This window comes from Leucopleurus acutus (genome assembly GCF_964270905.1).
Source record: "Leucopleurus acutus genome assembly, chromosome: 5".
NCBI classification, from domain to species: domain Eukaryota; kingdom Metazoa; phylum Chordata; class Mammalia; order Artiodactyla; family Delphinidae; genus Leucopleurus; species Leucopleurus acutus.
Genome location: NC_139147.1, coordinates 114,537,183 through 114,561,616, shown reverse-complemented (window position 1 = coordinate 114,561,616; position 24,434 = coordinate 114,537,183). Strand labels below are relative to the sequence as shown.

The following is a 24,434-nucleotide window of genomic DNA, read 5'->3' as shown; positions in this document are numbered from 1 at the left end:
ATGCCCAGGAAACTTCTGAATGTTTGGGAACCAGGAGGAAGTAAGTAGGGAATTATGTGTTCAGGACGAGCGTCCAGATTAGAATTCCTGCAAAGTTGCTGACAGCCACGTATGAATGACCACATCCAGTGATAAATCACCAGGATCAGGACAATGAATCATCCCAGGCTTTGTTCTTTGTGGGACGGCACATTTTTCTCTGGCTCTCTCTGTTCTATATCAGGAGACTGTTTCCACCGGGGTCACCGGGCTGAAGGACCCACTAAATTTGGCCTCATTCCTGTCTTGGCAAGCTGCCGTGGCCAGGGTGATGGAGGAGTGTTTACACGTGTCAGGCCCCAGGAACATTTTTTGCTGTTCTGTCTGATAAAGCCCAGAGTCAGATGGGCAGAGTGGTAAAAAGAGCACTGGACAAAGAGTCAGCTAGCTTGGGACTGGTTTCTGTTCCGTCGTGAACACGCCTGTGTAAGCTGGAGCCAATCATTCAGAGGTTTCTAAGCATGCAAAATAAACAGGTTCAATGTGATTCCCCCAGGTCTTGTGTTTTGGGAATCTGTTTGGGCATGAAAGTAGCTTCCAAGCTGAGTTACCATTTTCAGAATAGATTCGCTCAAGAAGAATGAAAAATCAGTGCAATGTTGGAGATATAATCATAGAACCAAGGCCAGATACTAAGGAAGGCAAAGGAAGGATTAAGATTGCCATCACTACTCCATCCAGGGAGAGCAAGGTTCATCCTCAGAGCCAGTTCTTTGTAGTGGCTGCCTGGAGCAATGTGTTGGGAAGGATCTGAACTAAGGCTGAGCTCAGGGAAGAGTGTTCTCTGATCCATTAATGATGTCTGCCAGAGGTGAGAAGGGGACAGAATGCGGGGAGGTTCACCATGTTTTTGTTACTCCTGCACCCAGTTTCTACATTTATGCTCCTGTAGCCATGAGCCCATGGACCCAACGCAAAGTAGGAAAATGCACGTGATGAAATCTTAGAAAGAAAATTTCACGAAGCTGGCTCATTTGGGATAAGAGAGCGGGGAATCATGAAGCCTGGGTTCTGTGCTTTGGTCTGTCACTAAATAGCTAATAATCTTGGAGGAAATCAGTAACAGGTTGGGAGCCCTATTGAAACCAAGTCCCCCTAAAACCGAGTTCTCCTGTCAAGTTTATGACTAACTTGTCCTACCAAAACTTCATTCCCTTTCTTGTCCTGCCTCTGTTCCCCTCAGGATTGAGGAGTATGAAAGAAAAGGGGGTATTGAAGCTGAGCAGGACCCTGTGGGACCCTCCTGGGTACAATCCCCTCCAAGTCCCTGCATCTCATTTAACCTTCCCTGCGTTCCAAAGAGCAGACTCAAGCAGTTAATGATTAGAAAAATGGACTCACTTGTCTCCTAGTTCCTCCTGAAGGGATAGACGTAACAATCTGATGCATATCTCTGAGTTTTTCTGCAGAAATTAAGATCTCCACCAGGTGGAGGATGGTGACTGTGTGGTGACCACAAGCATGTAGATGCCAGAGTGGTTCGAACCAGAAGGTTGATGATTAAGGTTCCTGACACATCACCCTATTACCTCACGACCAACCAATCAGAAAAATGTCCATGAGCTGATCACCCTGAGACCCTCACTCCCAATGCTGCCTTTAAAAACCCTTCTCTGGGGACTTCCCTGGTGGCACAGCGGTTGAGAATCTACCTGTCAATGCAGGGACACAGGTTCGAGTCTTGGTTTGGGAAGATCCCACATGCCACAGAGCAACTAAGCCCATGCGCCCCAACTACTGAAGCCCGCATGCCTAGAGCCCATGTTCCACAACAAGAGGAGCCACCTAGATGAGAAGCCCGCGCACTGCAACAAAGAGTAGCCCCCACTCGCTGCAACTAGAGAAAGCCCACGCGCAGCAATGAAGACCCAATGCGGCCAATAAATAAATAAATTTATTTTTAAAAAAACAACAACACTTCTCTGAAACCATTGAGGAGTTTGGGTCTTATGAGCATGAGCTGAGCTGCCCGCTCTCCTTGCTTGGTGCCCTGCACATAAACTCTGCACTTTTCTTCACCACAACCTAGTGTCAGCAGATTGGCTCTGCTACATGTTGGGCAAGCAGACTCTTGTTTGGTTCGGTAACACTATGATCTAGCATCTGTTATGGTTTGAGGTGTGATAAGGAAGGCCACCGAAGAGTCTTTGAAGTCAGGGTGGCATATGGACCAGCCCTAATGGTCCTGCAGCCACCGAAAGTGTTTCTTATGGGCAGTTTGGCCCAGTTTTACCTTAATTAATGTTGTAATTGTACAGACTTTTAAATAAATAAGGTGATTTATATATTTTTCCATTGTGATATATTTAAAAGGGCAGAAAAAAGAGACCAAAGAAAAATTGCCTATACTCCTATCACTTGGATCCAACATTTGACATCTTGTTGTATTTCCTTGTTATGAAGAGAATTTGATGTAAATGTCTTCTTTAATAAGTAGTAGATTTACTTTTTTTTTTTTTTTGGTCCCGTTCAGGAAAGTAAACCACAACCCAGAAGAATGAGATATATTAAAAATTCATTAGATAATAATTACTTAATAAAGTTAATTGGTAATAATAATTTCATGTTATGATTATTACCATTATTATTGTTACTGAGCAACTAACCAACGCCAGGTGAGCATGACACTGTTTATGCCAACATTACTTCTAAGTTTGCATATATGAGGCAAACCAGGACCTTTTGTGAAGTTATATGTAAAATTGGATAAGGACCAGAAGGTAACACATAAAAATAATAAACTATTTTTTAAAACTTTATTTGATGTTTTGAAATTATCTTATTCAACAAAATAAAATAAACATCACTTGCACATGTGAAGGGAAGCCCTAGGATGGCTTTCCAAGGCAGGGTGGAGCAGTGGAGCATACTGTACTGGCTAGACTTATTGGTTCTGAAGTCAGACTGGCCCAAATCCTGGCTCGCCCAAATGAAGAGGATAATAGTGCTACCTGCCTACAAAATCACTGTGAGGATTAATTGAATTAACACATGTATGATGAGTAATTTTATGTGTCAACTTGACTGGGCCATGGAGTGCCCAGACATTTGATTAAACATTTTTCTGGGTGTGTCTGTGAGGGTGTTTCTGGGTGAGATTAGCATTTGAATCAGTAGTCTGAGTAAAGCACACTGCCCTTCCCAATGTGGGTGGGCCTCAGCCAGTCCATTGAGGGCCTGAATAGAACAAAAAGGCTGAGAAAAGGAGAATTCTCTCTCTCTCTTTTTTTTTTTTTTTTTTTTTTTTTTTGTGGTACGCGGGCCTCTCACTGTTGTGGCCTCTCCCGTTGTGGAGCACAGGCTCCCGACGCGCAGGCTCAGCGGCCATGGCTCACGGGGCCCAGCCGCTCCGCGGCATGTGGGATCTTCCTGGACCGGGGCACGAACCAACCACTGCGCCACCAGGGAAGCGCTCTCTCTCTCTCTCTCTCTTTCTCTTCCCATCCTCAAACTAGGACATCAGTCTTCTCCTGCCTTCAGACTGGGACTTGAACTAGAACTATACCCTCAGCTTTCCTGGGTCTCCAGCTTGCCGACAGCAGACCTTGGGATTTCTGACCTTCACACGATCCAACTCCTTATACTAAATCTCTTTACACATAGGTATGTATATCTCCTATTGTTTCTGTTTCTCCAGACAACCCTGACTAATACAACCTGTCAAGTTCTTAGAACAGTGTCTAGTACATACTTAGCACTCAATAAATCTTGGTATTAAGATCATGTTGAATCAATCATCATGTTTATCAAACAGGACAAATCTTGTTACTGCTGAATGGAGGGCTCCCTCAGAAGATCTTTGGTGGTGATACTCCATGCAGAAACTGTTGCTAAGATTCAGAAGAGGGGTGTCCTCACTGGCAAAACATAAAATGTGCCCACAATAAGTTCCCCAAATTTCTCAAGTTCAGAAGCAGTTGAAGCTCTGGTTCTTAGCCTCACCCTCTCTAATCTGTGCAGCACACCATTGCCAGGACACTCTTTCTAAAGCACTTTTTAAAATGCTACCAACGCCTTGAGGATGAACTCATTCATTTCTCCCACAGGTATTTATTGAGGCACTGGGCTCAGTTCTGGGGACACAACAGTATATGAAAATACCATGTCCCTTGGGACTTCCCTGGTTATCCGGTGGCTAAGACTCCACACTCCCAATGCAGGGGGCTCGGATTCGATCCCTACTCAGGGAACTAGATCCCACATGCGCAACTAAGAGTTCACATGCCGCAACTAAAGATCCCGCATGCCACAACTAAGACCTGACACAGCCAAATAAATAAATAAATATTAAAATCATATATATACCACATCCCTGCCATGGGAGCACATAGTATGTTAGGGAGCCAGACACCTTCACATACATACACCTCCCCAAGCCTAAACTGATACAGGGCAACAACAAAAAAGAACTTGGAACTGTGGAAGGGATTGCTGGGGAGACCTAATTCAGAAAGCCTTCCCAAAACTGCCTTTACTCATACCCTCCTCATCCCAGTAAGCCACTTTGATATATGTTAAATACGTTTAGCATAAATTCATTCATTTGTTTGACAGATACTACAGGCACTCACTCACAAAAGCTTTCAGGGGACGTCTTTGGCACTGGAGGAACCGAGGTTTCCAGACAGGACATGATTTGCCCACTGTTGCTGAGCTCAGGAGTGAAGGGACCTGGGCCTGAACTTGGAACCAACTTCTTTCTCTTTCCAGCTCCCCAAACTCTCTCCCACTCTTCCCCTTCCCCAGCATCACTGGGGTGCCCTCAGTCTGCCTTTGTCCGTGCTGTTCCTGGGATGTTCCCCTTCTCTCTGCTGCTCATCTAAACACCTCTGTGTGGTCCACCCTAAGTGCAATAAGAGAGGAGAAAAAGGAGCCACCATCACTGGCTGAGTCATTAAGGAACAACAGGGGGTTTATGCTGGACCTTGAAGGATGTGTGGGATGTAGGATTTAATTAACTGAAATGTGGAGAAATAGAGCCTGGACTTGGAGAACACTGGGGAGAGGTGATGGATGGCTCCAGTGACCAATTATAGGTTGTTTTGAGTAGCCTGGGAGAACTATAGAAGGTGGGACATGAACTTGGCTGGGTGGGGTCTTATTATAGAAAAACAAACAATGTGCCTACCCTCAAGAAATTCTCTATTAACTGGGGATCCAGAAACCCCCCAAATAATTGCTCTGTAATAATTCTTCATGCCCAGAGGGCAGACAGCAGAAGCAAGAAGAACTACAATCCTGCAACCTGTGGGAAAAAAAACCACATTCACAGAAAGATAGACAAGATGAAAAGGCAAGGGCTATGTACCAGATGAAGGAAAAAGATAAAACCCCAGAGAAACAACTAAATGAAGTGGAGATAGGCAACCTTCCAGAAAAAGAATTCAGAATAATGATAGTGAAGATGATCCAGGACCTTGGAAACAGAATGGAGGCAAAGATCAAGAAGAGGCAAGAAATGTTTAACAAAGACCTAAAAGAATTAAAGAACGAACCAACAGGGATGAACAATAAAATAACTGAAATGAAAACTACACTAGAAGGAATCAATAGCAGAATAACTGAGGCAGAAGAACGGATGAGTGACCTGGAAGACAGAATAGTGGAATTCTGTGGAATTCACAGAACAGAATAAAGAAAAAAGAATGAAAAGAAATGAAGACAGCCTAAGAGACCTCTGGGACAACGTTAAATGTAACAACATTTGCATTACAGGGGTCCCAGAAGGAGAAGAGAGAGAGAAAGAACCCAAGAAAATATTTGAAGAGATTATAGTCAAAAACTCCCTTAACATGGGAAAGGAAATAGCCACACAAGTCCAGGAAGAGAAGAGAGTCCCATACAGGATAAACCCAAGGAGAAACACACCAAGACACATAGTAATCAAATTGGCAAAAATTAAGACAAAGAAAAATTATTGAAAGCAGCAAGGGAAAATGACAAACAATACACAAGGGAACTCCCATAATGTTAACAGCTGATTTCTCAGCAGAAACTCTACAAGCCAGAAGGAAGTGGCATGACATATTTAAAGTGATGAAATGGAAGAACGTACAACCAAGATTACTCTACCCAGCAAGGATCTCATTCAGATTTGATGGAGAAATCAAAAGCCTTACAGACAAGAAAAAGCTAAGAGAATTCAGCACCACCAAACCAGATCTACAACAAATGCTAAAGGAACTTCTCTAAGTGGGAAACACAAGACAAGAAAAGGACCTACAAAAACAAACCCAAAACAATTAAGAAAATTGTCATAGGAACATACATATCGATAATTACCTTAAACGTGAATGGATTAACTACTACAACCAAAAGACACAGGCTTGCTGAATGGATACAAAAACAAGATCCATATATATGCTGTCTACAAGAGACCCACTTCAGACCTAGGGACACATACACACTGAAAGTGAAGGGATGGAATAAGATATTCCATGCAAATGGAAATCAAAAGAAAGCTGGAGTAGCAATACTCATATCAGATAAAATAGACTTTAAAATAAAGAATGTTACAAGAGACAAGGAAGGACACTACATAATGAGCAATGGATCAATCCAAGAAGAAGATATAACAATTATAAATATATATGCACCCAACATAGGAGCACCTCAGTACATAAGGCAACTGCTAACAGCTCTAAAAGAGGACATTGACGGTAACACAATAATAGTGGGGGACTTTAGCACCTCACTTACACCAATGGACAGATCACCCAAAATGAAAATTAATAAGGAAACAGAAGGTTTAAATGACACAATAGACCAGATAGATTTAATTGATATTTATAGGACATTCCATCCAAAAACAGTAGATTACACTTTCTTCTCAAGTGCGCAAGGAACATTCTCCAGGATAGATCACATCTTGGGTCACAAATCAGCCTCAGTAAATTTAAGAAAATTGAAATCATATCAAGCATCTTTTCTGACCACAGCGCTATGAGATTCGACATGAATTACAGGGAAAATAAACATAAAAACACAAACACATGGAGGCTAAACAATACATTACTAAATAACCAAGATATCACTGAAGAAATCAAAGAGGAAATCAAAAAATACCTAGAGACAAATGACAATGAAAATATGACGATCCAAACCCTATAGGATGCAGCAAAAGTACTTCTAAAAGGGAAGTTTATAGCAGTACAAGCCTACTTCAAGAAACAAGAAAAATCTCAAATAAACAATCTAACCTTACACCTAAAGGAACTAGAGAAAGAAAAACAAACAAAACCCAAAGTTAGCAGAAGGAAAGAAATCATGAAGATCAGAGCAGAAATAAATGAAATAGAAAAAAGAAAACAATAGCAAAGATCAATCAAACTAAAAGCTGGTTCTTTGAGAAGATAAACAAAATTGATGAACCATTAGCCAAACTCATCAAGAAAAAGAAGAGGACTCAAATCAATAAAATTAGAAATGAAAAAGGAGATGTTACAACAGACACTACAGACATACAAAGCATCCTAAGGGACTACTACAAACAACTCTATGTCAATAAAATAGACAACCAGGAAGAAACAGACAAATTCTTAGAAAGGTATAACTTTCCAAGACTGAACCAGAAAGAAGCAGAAAATATGAACAGACCAATCACAAGTAATGAAATTGAAACTGTGATTAAAAATCTTCCAACAAACGGAAGTCCAGGACCAGATGGCTTCACAGGTGAATTCTATCAAACATTTAGAGAAGAGCTAACACCCACCCTTCTCAAACTCTTCCAAAATACTGCAGAGGAAGGAACACTCCCAAATTCATTCTATGAGTCCACTATCACCCTGATACCAAAACCAGACAAAGATACTACAAAAAAAGAAAATTACAGACCAATATCACTGATGAATATAGATGCAAAAATCCTCAACAAAATACTAGCAAACAGAATCCAACAGCACATTAAAAGGATCATACACCATGATCAAGTGGGATTTATCCCAGGGATGCAAGGATTCTTCAATATATGCAAATCAATCAATGTGATACACCATATTAACAAATTGAAGAATAAAAACCATATGATCACCTCAATAGATGAAGAAAAAGCTTTTGACAAAATTCAACACCCATGTATGATAAAAACTCTCCAGAAAGTGGGCACAGAGGGAACCTACCTAAACATAATAAAGGCCATATACGACAAAACCACAGCAAACATCATTCTCAGTGGTGAAAAACTGAAAGCATTTACTCTAAGATCAGGAACAAGACAAGGATGTCCACTCTCACCACTATTATTCAACATAGTTTTGGAAGTCCTAGCCACGGCAATCAGAGAAGAAAAAGAAAAGGAATACAAATTGGAAAAGAAGAAGTAAAACTGTCACTGTTTGCAGATGACATGATACTATACATAGAGAATCCTAAAGATGCCACCAGAAAACTACTAGAGCTAATCAATGAATCTGGTAAAGTTGCAGGATACAAAATTAATGCACAGAAATATCTTTCATTCCTATACACTAATGATGAAAAATCTGAAAGAGAAATTAAGGAAACACTCCCATTTACCATTGCAACAAAAAGAAAAAACTACCTAGGAATAAACCTACCTAGAGAGACAAAAGACCTGTATGCAGAAAACTATAAGACACTGATGAAAGAAATTAAAGATGATACCAAGAGGTGGAGATATATACCATGTTCTTGGATTGGAAGAATCAATATTGTGAAAATGACTATACTACTCAAAGCAATCTACAGATTCAATGCAATCCCTATCAAATTACCAATGGCATTTTTTACAGAACTAGAACAAAAAATCTTAAAATTTGTTTGGTGACACAAAAGACCCTGAATAGCCAAAGCAGTCTTGAGGGGAAAAAATGGAGCTGAAGGAATCAGACCCTCTGACTTCAGACTATACTACAAAGCTACAGTAATCAAGACAATATGGTACTGGCACAAAAACAGAAATATACATCAATGGAACAGGATAGAAAGCCCAGAGATAAACCCACACACCTATGGTCAACTAATCTATGACAAAGGAGGCAAGGATGGAGGCAAGGATATACAAGGGAGAAAAGACAGTCTCTTCAATAAGTGGTGCTGGAAAAACTGGACAGCTACATAAAAGAATGAAATTAGAACACTCCCTAACACCATACACAAAAATAAACTCAAAATGGATTAGAGACCTAAATATAAGATGAGACACTATAAAACTCTTAGAGGAAAACATAGGAAGAACACTCTTTGACATAAATCACAGCAAGATCTTTTTTGATCCACCTCCTAGAGTAATGGAAATAAAAACAAAAATAAAGAAGTGGGACCTAAGGAAACTTAAAAGCTTTTGCACAGCAAAGGAAACCATAAACAAGATGAAAAGACAACCCTCAGAATGGGAGAAAATATTTGCAAACGACTCAACGGACAAAGGATTAATCTCCAAAATATATAGACAGCTCATGCAGCTCAATATTAAAAAAAACAAACAACCCAATCCAAAAATGGGCAGAAGACCTCAATAGACATTTCTCCAAAGAAGACATACACATGGCCAAGAAGCACATGAAAAGCTGCTCAACATCACTAATCATTAGAGAAATGCAAATCAAAACTACAATGAGGTATCACCTCACACCAGTTAGAATGGGCAACATCAGAAAATCTATAAACATGAAGTTGTGGAGAGGGTGTGGAGAAAAGGGATCTCTCTTGCACTGTTGGTGGGAATGTAAATTGATACAGCCACTATGGAGGACAGTATGGAGGTTCCTTAAAAAACTAAAAATAGAATTACCGTATGACCCAACAATCCCACTCCTGGGCATATACCTGAGAAAACCATAATTCAAAAAGACACATGCCCCCCAATGTTGCAGCACTATTTACAATAGCCAGGTCATGGAAGCAACATAAATGCCCATTGACAGGCGAATGGATAAAGAAGATGTGGTACATATATACAATGGAATATTACTCAGCCATAAAAAGGAACAAAATTGGGTTATTTGTAGAGACATGGATGAATGTAGAGACTGTCATACAGAGTGAAGTAAGTCAAAAAGACAAAAACTAATATCATATATTAACGCATATATGTGGAACCTAGAAAAATGGTACAGATGAACTGGTTTGCAGGGCAGAAATAGGTACACAGATGTAGAGAACAAACTCACGGACACCAAGGGGGGAAAGCAGTGGGGCGGGTGGTGGGATGAATTGGGAGATTGGGATTGACATATATACCTTAATAGGTATAAAATGGATAAGTAATAAGATCCTGCTGTATACAAAAATTAATAAAATAAAATTCAGAAAGTAAAAAAAAAAAGACTAGTTTTTTCTTCCTTTAAGAAGAAAAGAAATATTCTGCATGCCCAGGAACAATACTGCACACAGGGCAGTTTCCAAAGTTCAATACCAGATGGACTGATTGGCTGAAATTCTTCTGAACTCAGTTGAAAGCCAACTCCAGACCTTTCCATCTGCTGTCTCCTTCTTTGTACGAGAAGTCCACATTTTCCATTTGCTTTAAGACAGCTTAACATTTTTGCAACATTACTGGGGCCACTTTAATTTATCACTTTGTTTTAAAGAACCACACCATCCAAAAATAGCATAAAATTACTCATTCTATTGGAGGGCGGATGGTACTGCAGCCTTTATACGAGACGTGCAATCTTTCGCTGATTGGGTCGGTGTGAATCCAGTCGACTTTCTATGAGTTCTAATGGTCATGAATGGGAGGCACTTGTCTTTCTGAAGCAAGTTATAAAGTTTTTTTTTGTTCTTTGTGTCTTTTTTTTTTTTTTTTTTTAACCACCAAAGCCACTGAAGAATGTCTGAGCAGCCACAGAGAGAATCTGGGCAGCTGGGTTCTAAATTCCTCCCTTGTCTAGATCCAGGCAGGCTGAAATAGTTTAGAAAGAGTTGACTTACCAAACCTTCTCTTTCTCTCAGCTTTCCACAATGTCATTTCATGTATCTATTTCTAAAATGTTTACTTTTACATCAGATTTCGTATTTTAAGCATCCTGAAGAACTTAGTTTGGGATTTCACTGGAGCCTGGCAGATTAGTCAAAGGGAGAATTTCCTGAGAAATAGAAATCAGGCTGGTTTTTCCAGAAGTTTTGTTGGGATTATTCGTGATTGCTCTCATTATAGACCCTTCTTGCGCCTTTTGCTTCCTGCCCTTTACCCCACCCCATGTACAGAAGAGGGTCTGGTTTTCGTGGTCTGTCTTGAAAAATCACCATAATGGAATATATATGAGGATTAGGCACAGAAACGACAGGCCTTGTTAAATCTCAGTAGTCAAACTCGCTCTTGTGTTTCCCATTACTGCTCGGTCTTTGAGACGTTCCAGAAAGGAAGAATCCGCTTGTCCCATGGGAAATGCAGCCCCTCCCCCAGGTTTAGCAGAACCTTGCCTGGGGTCAGTCATTATTGGAAGACTGAGATGTTTTCTCTCTTGTTCACTTTTAGAAAATCCTATTTCAGAGAAAACTTTTGGGAGATTCATGTCATCAAATTCTGTCAGGGAGGGGAAAGTCTAACTGTTCGTGGTACTGTTGAATGCCCTGTATAAACCACAGAATCTGGGCATTCATAATCCCTCTCCCCAGGGAGCTCAGAGAGCTTTGCAGGCATTGCTTTCTTTTACTTATCCTCACAAGGGATGCGAAGAGAGAGAGGGGGCCACAGTGCATTAACCCATCCTCCCGGCATGCTCAGCTGCTATAGGACCACATTCCTTAATTTTCATTCTGGGCTCCTCCAACTAAGGAGAAACGTGAAGACTTAACAAGGTTCAGAAGGAACCCTAAAATAACTACTAAAGGTAGAGCCTCCATAACGGGGGCAGCTGTCAGGCTCTAGAGGCACCCCTGCTTTCGTAGCTAGGCAATGACATTGGCAATCCACCTGTGAGGGAGCAAAGGAGGCTTCTTACTTTATTTAATGCATGGGAATAAGCAGGTGACTTCAGGCCAGAAATGATTTACTGACCCAGGATACACCTTGCCCGAAAGGGAGGCTCTCCCACCTAATCTCCTCCACCAAGGAGGGCGGCTGACACATCTCGCTGGCAGTCTTCCACTTTAAAGAACTAATCTGCTGATCAGTGTAGACTCATCTTCCTATGGGCTGACAAGAAGAATCTGGGTCAATGGAAGTTTATGGTTGTAGGAGCAGCCAGGCCAGGATGTGAACTACTGTGATTCCATATCTCACTCTGTGGCCAAAGTGACAAGGAACACACTCTCATAGGAAAAAAATCCCTGATGTCAGCCTGGTCTCTAGGCAAAAAGTAAATCCAGAGTCATCTCTTCCCTTTTGGCATCATATTCCCTCTGGAGGGTTGGAAACCTTAACAAACACACACACAGACTCTTCCCCGAGCCCGTATTAGCCCAGGACTTTGCTCAATATGCTTTACAGAAAAGATTTAATGATGTTGCCCTCAGTGAGATTGTGTTGCCTCTCCGAGGGGTATTTGCATGTATAGAAGAACCAAACTAGAGGTCGAAGAGAAAAACTGATAGAGATGGGAAATTGGCAAGTCAAGTGGAGGAGGTACAGTACACCCATCCCTCCCTTACACATAGGTTATAACAGAAGTGTGGCAGACATCTGTTCTACCTACTCCAAAATTCAGGGCATAGAAAAGTACAGAGACCAGCCTGGAGGAGACCTGAGTTATCCTCAGAGGTCCGCTGCTGGCTCTCCAGCGCAGTGGCTTGGGCCTGACCCTTCACCTCTCTGGGTGTCAGTTTGCTTCTCTGGAGAATGACAGATGGGAAGAAGATGCAGTCACACCAGTCCTTCTCCATCTCCTCTGCTCATCCCTCTTCCTTCTCCCTCACTGTTGGGGTCACCGTGTAGATATCAGAGTTTACTGGCCACCTGTGTAAGCCAGAGTGGAAGATCGTGGCCTACTGCCAGTTGACTCCAGAATGTTTATATAGGTCAAGTTAGGAAGTAGCAATTTGGTGCAAGGGTGGAATTAGCATGCATTGAGCTTTACATAAGAAGGTATCCAGTTCCCCAAACCTTCTTTGGCTCCAATACTAACTACCTGGTCCCCAAGATACCTAGAGTTTCTTGAGGATAGTCTAGAGTTTCAGGATTCATAATGTCAGCCTCAACGCTGGGGTCTGATCTTCTGGCTGCTTCAGATGGACTCTCTCTTCAGCTCTTCTGCGCTCCTTTATCTTCCCTTCTTTTCTGCTCCAGCAGTCTGGAAACATGCAGTCCCCTGCTGGGCGCTCCCTGTCTTACATGGGAGGGAGAGTGGAGGCCCTGGAAAACTCATCAGCTCCTACCAGACCTAGCGGAGGCTTCGGGATGGGCAGAGCCGCGGCCAGGAAAGGGCATAACCCAACCGGTTTTATCAGAGCTACCTGCCTGAGAACTATCAAGCAGGGCACAGGTAATGATTTTAATAAAAATTAAAAATAGAACCTGCAGAACAGGTCTTGTTCTTTTTTCGGTGTGCTAGAGCCTACTGCCAAGACCAGAGTGATCCCCGTGGATGTGATGAGTGTGGGGGAAGACCAGAGAAGGCACTGGTGAATGCCATGAGATTTGTGTTGTTTTAACCTTTCTGCAAGAGGTCCATGCACCTGGTTCCATGCTCAGATGCTGTCCAGATGAGTCATAATCTAGTGTTGTTGGCTTCAACACATATTGAAAGGTAACTAGACCAAGTGTACACTAAGTCAGGAGCTACTCATCTGCAGGCCCTTCAGTTCAGGGCACCAGTTGTGTCACGGGGCCCCTATCACGTGCTAACCATGCTGCTAGGAGCTGAGGATACACGGTGAACACTCCACTCTCCATCCTTCCCTCCCCTCAGGGGCCAGGCATATAGTCAGGTGACTTCAAAATGACATGAGATGCAGAGAGGGCCATGGGAGCACAGAAGCGGGCCCCTTTCCCTCTCTTGGTGGTAGGGCAGGGCCTTGGGGAGACAAAATGTGAGGTGTGCCTTGCAGGATGAAAAGTTACCCAGGTGAGAGGGAGGAAGGAAAGAGCATTCCCAGCAGAGGGAGCTCTCTTTTTGTATATCGTGGTTGGGAACTCAGGTGGGAGAAGGGAAAGAAGTGATCAGGGGGAAGAAAAGGATTGCATCCTCTCTTTTTTCTGTTCTCCCCACCTCCACTCTTATCCCTGCAGGAGGAGAGAAAAATCACATTGAGGGGTGAGTTTTTGCAGCTTAAAGAAGATATAATATTGGAGTACTGTTTCTGATAGCAACAAAACCAACTAACAAAAACCCAACCTGCAAACAACTTGAATGTCCATGCACAGGGAAATGGTTAAACATATATGGGGCATCCGTCTATATTATGGAACAGTATGTAGACATTAAAAGGAATAAGATAGATCTATATGTACAAACAGATAGCTAAGAACTATTAAGTAAAAAAGTAAGTCATAGAGAAAATAAGATTAAAAAAGTAAGTCATAGGGGCTTCCCTGGTGGCGCAGTGGTTGAGAGTCCGCCTCCCGATGCAGGGGACACGGGTTCGTGCCCCGGTCCGGGAGGATCCCACCTGCCGCGGAGAGGCTGGGCCCGTGAGCCATGGCCGCTGAGCCTGCGCGTCCGGAGCCTGTGCTCCGCAACGGGAGAGGCCACAACAGGGAGAAGCCCGTGTACTGCCAAAAAAAAAAAAAAAGTAAGTCATAGAAGGATATGTATAATATGTTCCCATTTTTGTAAAGAAATAAACACTTCATTTGAATTTATTTACATTCTGTGCATTTATATGCATATACATATATAAACACAGAAAAAAAGTTCTGGAAAGATACTCCACTTCTGGGGAAAGGAGTCGGATTGGAGGATGGCAAAGAAAGAGGGACTTTCACCTCTTATTAAATTCACTTCTGTATTATTTACATTTTTACCTGAGCATGTATTATTTGGGTAATTTTTTTTCAGTGGAGGAAAAAGCAATCGAATAGAAGGACAAAGTTCTTCAGAGGAGTGCTCACAAAGTCTTCTTTGTTCATGCCTTTCACTCCCACATTCCTGCACTCTGGACACTCACCTAAATCCAGGGGAGACCGAGATGCCCCAGAAGCTCAGCTTTGCAGCTCTCACCATAAATAAAGCCCAAGTGAGAGAACCAAAGTGAGTCAGTGTACGAGGAGCCATGGACCCGTTTGCAAGCTTCCACGTTGTTAGAAGAGGGTGGGGTGGTTAATTTGATTCTCTCTCAGGGTTATTTTTCTAGTATTAAATAATTCTGGGGAGCCCTTTTGTGATCGCCTACAAATGAAGAAGTGAAAATGTCATTAAAATAAATCGTTAAGCAACTTATTTATTTTAATATATATTTAACATATATATGGCTGAATCACTGTGCTGTACACCTGAAACTAACACAACGTTGTAAATCAACCATACCTCAATTAAAACAATTATAATGTTGTGTCAGAGGCTATCATACCCAAGAGCAGTATTTTCTAAAATAGTTCCTCTCACCCATCTCCCACTTCCACCCACACATCAATAGATTTCATTTGATCCAATGTAAAACCAACCACAAAACAGATGTATCACTAACAATGCTTCAATGATATCATGTTAAAGATTTCCCACCAATACTAGATCATCTAGTTCTTTAGCGACTCCCCTGCAGAAAAGTTCTAGGTGAGGTGCTGTATCAAATCGACCCCCCTAGACGAGGAGTCCCTGATTATACTTGAGATTCCTTTCCTGGACCTCTGGTTCAAGTCAGATCTAGTGAGAGCTTCTGGCCTTCTTAACCCTTTAACTTGCCAGGGATAGAAAATGACCGTAAGTAACAGAACTTTCTCCCAAGTCTAGAAATCAGAGGTTGTGGTGTTTGATGGTCTTTCCCGCTGTTTGGTTCTGGAGGTCTGGTCACTTAACCTACTTATGTTCCCATTTCCTCACGTCTACAATGGTTATGCAGTTTTTATGGCAGAGAATGTGTTTAAGCTGGGTACCACCCTCAAGGGAAAAGCTCTGAAAGTAGAGAAGAGAACGGTGGTCTCACACCAAAGCAAAGCAATCCATAGAGGACCATTTTCTTTTGCATAAGATATTCCCCAAATGAGAAACTAGAGGTAAGGGGTGTTGCCCTGTTAGTCAGAGACCCTTATGCCCAAGTTTGTCTAAGTCTGAGGTTTGTAACTGGGGTACCAGGACATAATTCAGAGGGTTCATGAACTAGCTGGATGCAGGAAAAAATTCTGCCTTTATTTTTACTAATCCCTTTCTGAAATTTAGCAACTTTCCTGTTTTAAATGTGCTTACGAACCACAGTAGTATTATTCAGTCAGTACCTGTGACTTGGTCACCAGTAAGAATCACAGATAATCTATAGAACATTACAGTTATCCCAGATATTTGCACTCATCTTTACCCCAAAATTATAGTAGGTATTTGACCTGCAGTTAGATCTTGTTATTTAATGCTTAGTCAAGAAGCACATATATTATTACTATATCACAGATTTTTAAAAAATATTCCAATAATTTATTTCAATATAATCAGATTCCTTTATAACCTAATATGTTTTCTTTTACTGTCATCTTTAAAGACAATATTCTGAGAAGGGTTCATAAACTTCACCAGACTGCCAAAGGAGTTCATACCCAATAAAGATTAAGACCCTCTGCTCTAAGTGGGGTTAGAATGGGGCTTGCAAATGTTCCTAAAGGTCTGTGTCAATGTCACTTTATTTACACATTCCTGAGATTCAGCCCCCAGCTCACTGAGCTCCTCCTGACCAAAAATGCTAAGGAAGAAGCTACATCTGTATAAACACCATCTGACTAAGTGTCAGGTTTCTTCTTCTTCTTCACAGTTGTTTGAAGCCAACAGTTAATGGCATTAGAAGGATCAAATATCCTGTGTGGCTGGAAGAAGAGAGAGAACCTTCTATGAGATTACAACCCAGGCGTTTTGGTTTCACTCTACTACACTGTTTGCTTTGCTTTGAATTAATAAGTGTTCTGAAAATGAAAGAATAAGTCACAAGCCTGTAAGTTGCTAGTTTATTTTCTCAGTAGGACATTGGGGCATCACCTAATAGCTGCTTTAACAGCACAATTTTGAAGAGTCATGCCTCGGATCAGTGCCTAGACCAGGCATGACAAATGGATTTTGCCCTTATCTGATCAAGTTACCATTATGTTGGGAAGGGTTCTGAGGCCAACTCCAGGCTTGAGGGCCTGTGATTGATTGTTGATGTCTGCTATGGTAAAGGGATGTAGCTATGTGCATGCCTGTGATTATCCTGAGTCCAGTCCTTACTGGTACCAATGGCCACCTTTACTTGAGACCCACATAGAAATACATTCTTAAACAATCCTTCCATGTCTCCTCTCTGTGCTGAAGAGAAAGGGAAACCTCAGTTCCTGCAACTATTTTGCCAACTTATTGATTTAAATTGATGAACAATTTAGTGATGACCATTAAACACAACATGACGTTGTAAAAAGCTGCCTGAGAAATGAAAAACCATTTTAGCACAATTGATGAGGGAGAATTTACTCACGATAATTAATTTGATCAAAGAAAAAGTGATTCCTGTGCTTTCCTACTGCTTATTTGTATCATAAAGTTTGATCTCATGACTTCTGCTCAGAAACACATCTTCCAAATCTGATGCTCATGGACTCGGTTTCCCTGGCTTTGTTTCCTGTAGACCATGCTAGACAGAGTTAATGCCACACCCTGTGTTTACAGAGGGCTTTGGACTTTACAAAGCTGTTTCTAAAACACTCTCTCTTGTGGCATCTCTCAGCAGGCAGGGAAGGCTCAGTTGTTATCATTATTCCTGTTTCACAGATGAAGAAACTGAGGGTCCAAGAAGTCAGGTGACTTACCCAGAATCCTATCATCAGTTCAGTGCTCTTTCAACCACAGATGTTGCCTTGAAGCATTCTGCTTGCTGATATCAGGGTCTCCTGATATATTAGGGTTACAGTTATGGTTAGGGTTAGGGTTTCCTAAATAAAGGAAGTCTTTTCAAAAGGAAAAGAAGACAAACCAACATTCCTTTATGGTTCAGAATATACTGTCATCTACTTATCCAGGCTTCCCACGTTGGCCAGGATGAAGGTGATTTCTGGTTTTCTTATTTTTACTCCTGTTTTAGCAAAATTTAAGGAATCTGCTTAACTATTTGCACTTTGTCCTTCCACAAGTCTGATTCCAATTAATGGACTCTCAAGCCAAGATTGTAATACATCTAATACAACTCACCAAGCATCCTAGCTTGTCTGTGATTTGGGTTAGTTTTTGCTTGTTTGTTTAAGAAATGATGAAATAGGCAATTTGTCTGACATGTAAATATTGACAGGAAGGGGAGGACTATTAATTTCTTCTAGTTAAAATATGCAAGGAAAGAAAATGGATGGATTTGCTAGATTGCCTCAGACAAACCTGATTAAGGTGGTAGTTTTCCAAGTAATTCATGGTTCCTAGCAGTCTTGTTTGACTAGTGATTGGGGCCCTGGCCCGTATTTTGACCGAGATTCTAGTCCAATTTTCTGATCTCCCTTAGCCCATAGCTGTGAGCTCTGGCTACAGAAGTGGTAGAGTTCCATTGTTTCTTCTAATCTCATACATACATTGTTTGTGCACCAACAATGTGCTTGTCACCCTCAAGGAATTTACAGTCAAGTCAGAAACAGACAAATTAAAGAGTCATTCAATTTAAAATAAGGAACTCTACAGTTCTTTAAACTCTATAGTTTAAAATAAAAAGCTCTAAAAAGGGAACACTACTACACTGTTGGTGGGAATGTAAATTGGTACAGCCACTATGGAAAACAGTATGGAGGTTCCTCAAAAAAATAAAAATAGAGTTGCTATGTGATCCAGCAATCCCACTCCTGGGCATATATCTGGACAAAACTCTAATTTGAAAAGATACATGCACCGTTATGTTTTGGGGGGGAGGTTGTTTTTGTCATTTAATTAATTTATTTATTTTTTAATTTTTTAAATTTAATTTAATTAATTTTTTTATACAGCAGGTTCTTTAATTAGTCATCCATTTCATACACATCAGTGACACCCTTATGTTCATAGCAGCACTATTTACAATAGCCAAGATATGGAAACGTGTTTATCAACAGATGAATGGTTAAAGAAGATGTGTTACATATATACAATGGAATATTACTCAACCCTAAAAAAGAATGAAATAATGCCATTTACAGCAACATGGATGGACCTAGAAATTATCATATTAAGTGAGATAAATCAGAAAGAGAAAGACAAATACCATATGATATCACTTATATGTGGAATCTTAAATATGACGCAAATGAACTTATCTACAAAACAGACTCACAGACATAGAGAACAGACTTGTGGTTGCCAAGGGGGAGAGGGCATGGGGGAGGGATGGCTTGGGAAGTTTGGATTAGCAGATGCAAACTATTATATATATAGAATGGATAAACAACAAGGTCCTACTGTATAGCACAGGGAACTATATTCAATATCCTATGATAAACCATAATGGAAAAGGATATGAAAAAGAATATATATACATATATATGGGTATATATGTATATATATGTGTGTGTATATATATATTTATAAAACTTTGCTGTATGGAAACTAACCCAACATTGTAAATCAACTCTACTTAAATAAAATAAATTTTAAAAATAAAATAAAGAGGTCTACAGTGTCTGATTGAGAACCTCAGTCTTTGGGGCTCACAAAAAAATCTCTTGGAGGAAAAGACATTTAAACTAAACCCTTAAGGAAGAGTAGGAGGCAGCAAGGGGAGGGGCTGAGGAAACTCATGTAAAAGGTGAGAAGGCAGAAGAGTGAGCTCAGGGAAGAGGGGTTGGCTCTGGAGCAGAGTGTGTGAGCGATGGGATGGAGGTAGGGGGGAGGTGGTGAGAACACGGCTGGAGCGGTAAGCAAGGGCCAAGACCATAAACAATCTCAAGTGCATACTAAGGGTTTGGAGTCCTATCCAGAGAGCAATTATAAAATATTACTTTTATAACGTTTGCTTTGGCTGCTCTGTGGAGAATGGAGTTGAGGGAAACAAGATTGCAAGCAGGGAGGCCAGCCTCAATCCAGGCCAAGGGTTCTAGCAGCCTTAAATAGAGTAGAGGGAGTGGAGATGAAGAAAAAAGAATTCAGGACTCACCAGGTCAGTATTCCAATGTTGCAGGCAGTTCCTGTCGGTCCCCTTCGTTGGGTTACCATTTCCATGTTGGCCTTGCCCTGTTTCACTCACCCCTGAGCTGCAGGCACTGAGAGCATAAGGAAAGCCCACAGTTAGTAAGAACAAATGTTGGTTAAGCACAGTGAGTCTGCAGAGGGTTTTTTTAGGGTCTCAAGTGAAATCACCAAGTGTTTGTAACTATGTTTCATTTCAGGCACCAATTCTGATGCGAGAGGCTGAGACAGGTGTTGGATGTTTGTTTTAGGACACACGGGGAAACAGGGAAGCAGAGGGAACCATCTTGACTGTGATGAAGCCAAGCTTCATGGAGCACTAAAATGTTCCTCAAGACACCACAGTCCCCCAAGAGGCTCAAAGCAGTCTGGTAGCCAGGATTTCTCTGCCTCTGCTTTTATTCCACCATCAACTATAATAGCAACTCCCTGGGTACCTCATGGCTTCTGCTTACTGCCTTTAATGTGTTGGCCTCGGTCTCTACTGCTTTTTCCCCACACCTCGGCAACCCTAGCTTAATATCATTCCAGGGTCCCCAAAGGCCAGAGGTCATCCTCCTTGATGGTTCAAGCAGAAGACTACTAGGGAGGATTATTAGTGGTTCTTTTTGGGTCACATACCCCTATCCCTGCACCAATCACTGAAATTAGGGGGACAAGAATACATGTGCAGCTGGGGACTGGGGACCCTACCGCAACTACATCTCACGGGGAGGAGTTCTGCACAAAGTGGTAATCCATGAGCAGCCCAAAGCAACTTTTCTGAAAAGAAAAAAGTGTCATTGGCAGGTCCTTTGGTCTTTGTGGCCTGTCCTGAAGATATTTTTCTAAATATAGTAACTGCTTTCACAACTTCGAGTTTCAATTTCTTCTGCTAGAGAACAAGAATTTGTCAGGTTAGATGGTAGTCAGTTTTTTAAATAAATCTCAAATCTATAGAATACTCATCAGACTTCGGGGTATGGGCAGAAGGAAACAAAACAGAGAAAAACTACTATATACTGTCTTTTTCTCAATCAAGGGTCTTTTAGTAACAGACTGTACCAGTAGTGTTTCTTTGATTGCAAGCAACAGAAATCGACACTGGCAAACCTAAGCAAAATAAAATGTATTGGGAGAATGTTGGAAGGTAACAGACAGGGCATCTCTGAAGGCTATGAGACAGGAATCATAGGATTGGTAGACTTTGTAGCAGAAAGAGTATGTCAGAGAATACCACTGGGATGAAGAGCTCCAGATGCACACATCTGGAAAAGCAGGAAAATCATCTTCATAAAAGTCAGAATAATGGTTACCTCAAGAAGTGAAGACAGGACCAGCTACCTAATTTGCAGGGCCCAGCGCAAAATGAAAATGCATGACTGCTTGGTGAAAGGTTATTAGGAATTTCGAGATGGCGACTGCAAAGCATGAAACGAAGCCTGGGACACTTCTGAGCATGGAGCCCTGGGCCACTGCACAGGTCGCATACCCGTGAAGCTATCCCTGAATGAGCGAGAGGGTTTCGATCGGTGAGGGACACACAGGAAGGATTAGGAGGCTGATAATCTTGACATTGGTTCTCGCTTTCAATTATTTATAAATCTTTCATGTAGTTTTATGCACTGTTCCCTAAGTGTCGTTATATTTCACAATTAAAAAAAAATCCAACCACATCTTCTGTCCCGTGTCCACCATACAACATTCAACATTCCAGGGGAAAGAGTGAGTGGCAAAGTTCAGACCAAATGTCATTGTCCCAGCTGCCATAGGAGGATAGTAATCTAATAATAATAACGAAAATGGGAAGGCAAACTAGAACAAGATGAAGAACAATAATAGCAAGTAGACGAGCTAATACGACTGAGCAGTTGCTACATGTTTCAGATGAATTAACTCAGTAAATGCACATGACAACCCTATGAGATCGGGACTTCCCGCTACAGCTTCCAGAGAGAGAAATGGGCACTTGGACTTATTGATCACTAAGATGTCACACCGTGAGGGGGAGAGAATTCTCCAAAAGAAAGAATTTCTCCAAAAGTGGGTATGTTGGGGTATAGAATGGGTGTGGACAGCCAAGAAATGCCGAAGTCCATGACACAGGTCAATGAGACAATAGGGCTTTGGTACAGGCTGTTCTTTTTTGCATTTAATAATCATTGGTTGGTCTTCCAAGTTTAATGCCCTATGGTAGGTAATATACAGAGAAAACAAAGCGGAACAAGAGAGAGGCCTTCAAGTTACAATACGTCACTTAAGAAAAAAAGGGGGAAAGAGGGAAAAAATACCTCTAAGGAAAGTTCACGTACATGGAAATAATATATAAAGTGCTCAGGATCTAAGGAAGATGAGTGCTGGATGTGTGCAGAGGCATTATTACCATATGACTTATTGCCTTCTTAAGGTAGCTTCAGCCCTGCAAAGATGGACTCAGAAACCTAACCCTGCTAAGGGGGTCATTTCTTCTACAGTGAGTCTGCCTTCAGAGTTAACCTGACCACAGACATCATCACTTTTTTGCCAGACTGGAACAGCTGAAGAGCATGACTGCACACATTAGATTCATGGATATGCAAGGCTGCCAAGTGGGGACTCATCAAGACACAGAAATCTGGAAATCCCATTAGCGACAGATGCAGCCCAGCATGCGTGTCTGGGGAGGCCTTGGCTACAGCTCTTGGGACAAAGACGGATTCATCTTGGATCATGACAGCCATTCCAGGCCAACCTGAGATCAGTGTGAGGAAGAGACATGGCACAGGAAGGAGAGGATAAAGCCAGGCTGGTCACAGCCATCCACTTGCCCCAGGGCAGGGCAAAGAGGCCAGCTGTTGGAGACAAGGGTTCAAATCCCTGGAGGTTCCCTAACCCAGTGTTTGAATTAGGAACCTGAGTGCCCGAGTTTGAATCCTACCTCTGCCACTTCAACTTGAGCAAGTTACTTCGCCTCTCTCTGCCTCGGTTTCCCATCTGCAAAATGGGGATGACGCATCCTAGGGTTGTTAGGATTAAATGAGATAACCCATATACACTGGCAGTGATGATTATTGGTACTGGTGTCCTGTATAAAGTGAGGGATGGAATAAAAGGATCTCTAAGTCTCTGTCTCATGCTAACATTCTGTGACAATCTTAAAGCAAAAGTATTTATGACTTTGGATTTCTATTAACGGAACTTATTCAACTGAAGGCACTACCTGTGAGTGTACTTTTGCTTCTATTTTTACGTCTATTCAAATCTCTGGTGATCTTCATGCACTGGCTCATGTGAAAGACGAGTATTTTAACCTAACCGCTTTAACATTTATAATCAGTGAAGCCAAATGTTGAATAGGGAGGGAAACTTGGAGACCTTATTTGTCTATTTTTACTCAGCCCTACCTTTTACAAAGAGTTCATTCAGGAAGGACTGAATTGAAGCTGAAAGGGGCACACGTAAATGTGAAGATGGTCATAATGACAGGAGAATTCTAGATTTAGAAGTTCAACGTGGAGATTATACTTGCTGAAAATATTCTTAATGTATATTTTAGTGGTAAATTGTTAACATTCTTTCCATATTTCCTGACCTCAGTTATTCCCTTTCCTCCACTGTGGTTAAGGGTAAAATTCAGGAATGGATAACTTTCAGAGAACCGAGGAGACAGAACTTTGCCTGTGGTCAGAAAAAAAAAGGGGGGGGGGGATTTTAGTTGCTTCGAAGTTGGTTTATGAAAAGTCAGGGGAAGGAAGGCAGTGGGAGGAGGCCTCTCCGGGGGCCCAGCTGAGGCTCCAGCTCCCCATTTGTCTTAATTTGGCTTGTGGTTCTGAAGGCCCAGGGAAAACACAGGCTTCCACTAATGTAGCCCAGGCAAAATATTGGAAGAAACAAAGCTTAGACATTTTGTACAAACTATAGAAAGTAAAAGCAATAAACTGCAAAAACAGATGAGACTTTCCTGATGGAGGTACTGTAATATCTCAAAGCCAGTAAAAGAGTCCTTCAAATACATCCTCAAAGCAACTAGACTATTTATCGTGGTGTCACATTTATGACCCACGTAAGTAGCCGTCAACTAATATCATTATAAAACTCTGATTTATAAGCACTTACGTTGGATTTTTCCTCCTACTGGAACCTCAAATTAGACAGGACCACCTCCCTATTTGCATGAGGAATTCCTGTCGTAACTGGGGACCGTGGATGTCCTGCAGTCAAGATGGTTCCTGTTGATGACAGTTTTACATATTCCATTTTTTTCCGGGGGCAAAAGTCATATGCATA

The 24,434-nt window shown here is 41.5% G+C and overlaps 1 long non-coding RNA gene across 2 annotated transcripts in view; it reads right to left on the bottom strand.

The window, feature by feature from the left end:
* The window catches only part of LOC309962600, a 73,944-nt gene that overhangs the window by 37,236 nt on the left and 12,274 nt on the right, over positions 1–24,434 (bottom strand). For both annotated transcript variants that reach the window (XR_014326249.1, XR_014326250.1), the window contains one exon: positions 20,158–20,263. This is a non-coding gene — a long non-coding RNA (uncharacterized lncRNA). The remainder of the gene's footprint in view (positions 1–20,157; positions 20,264–24,434) is intronic.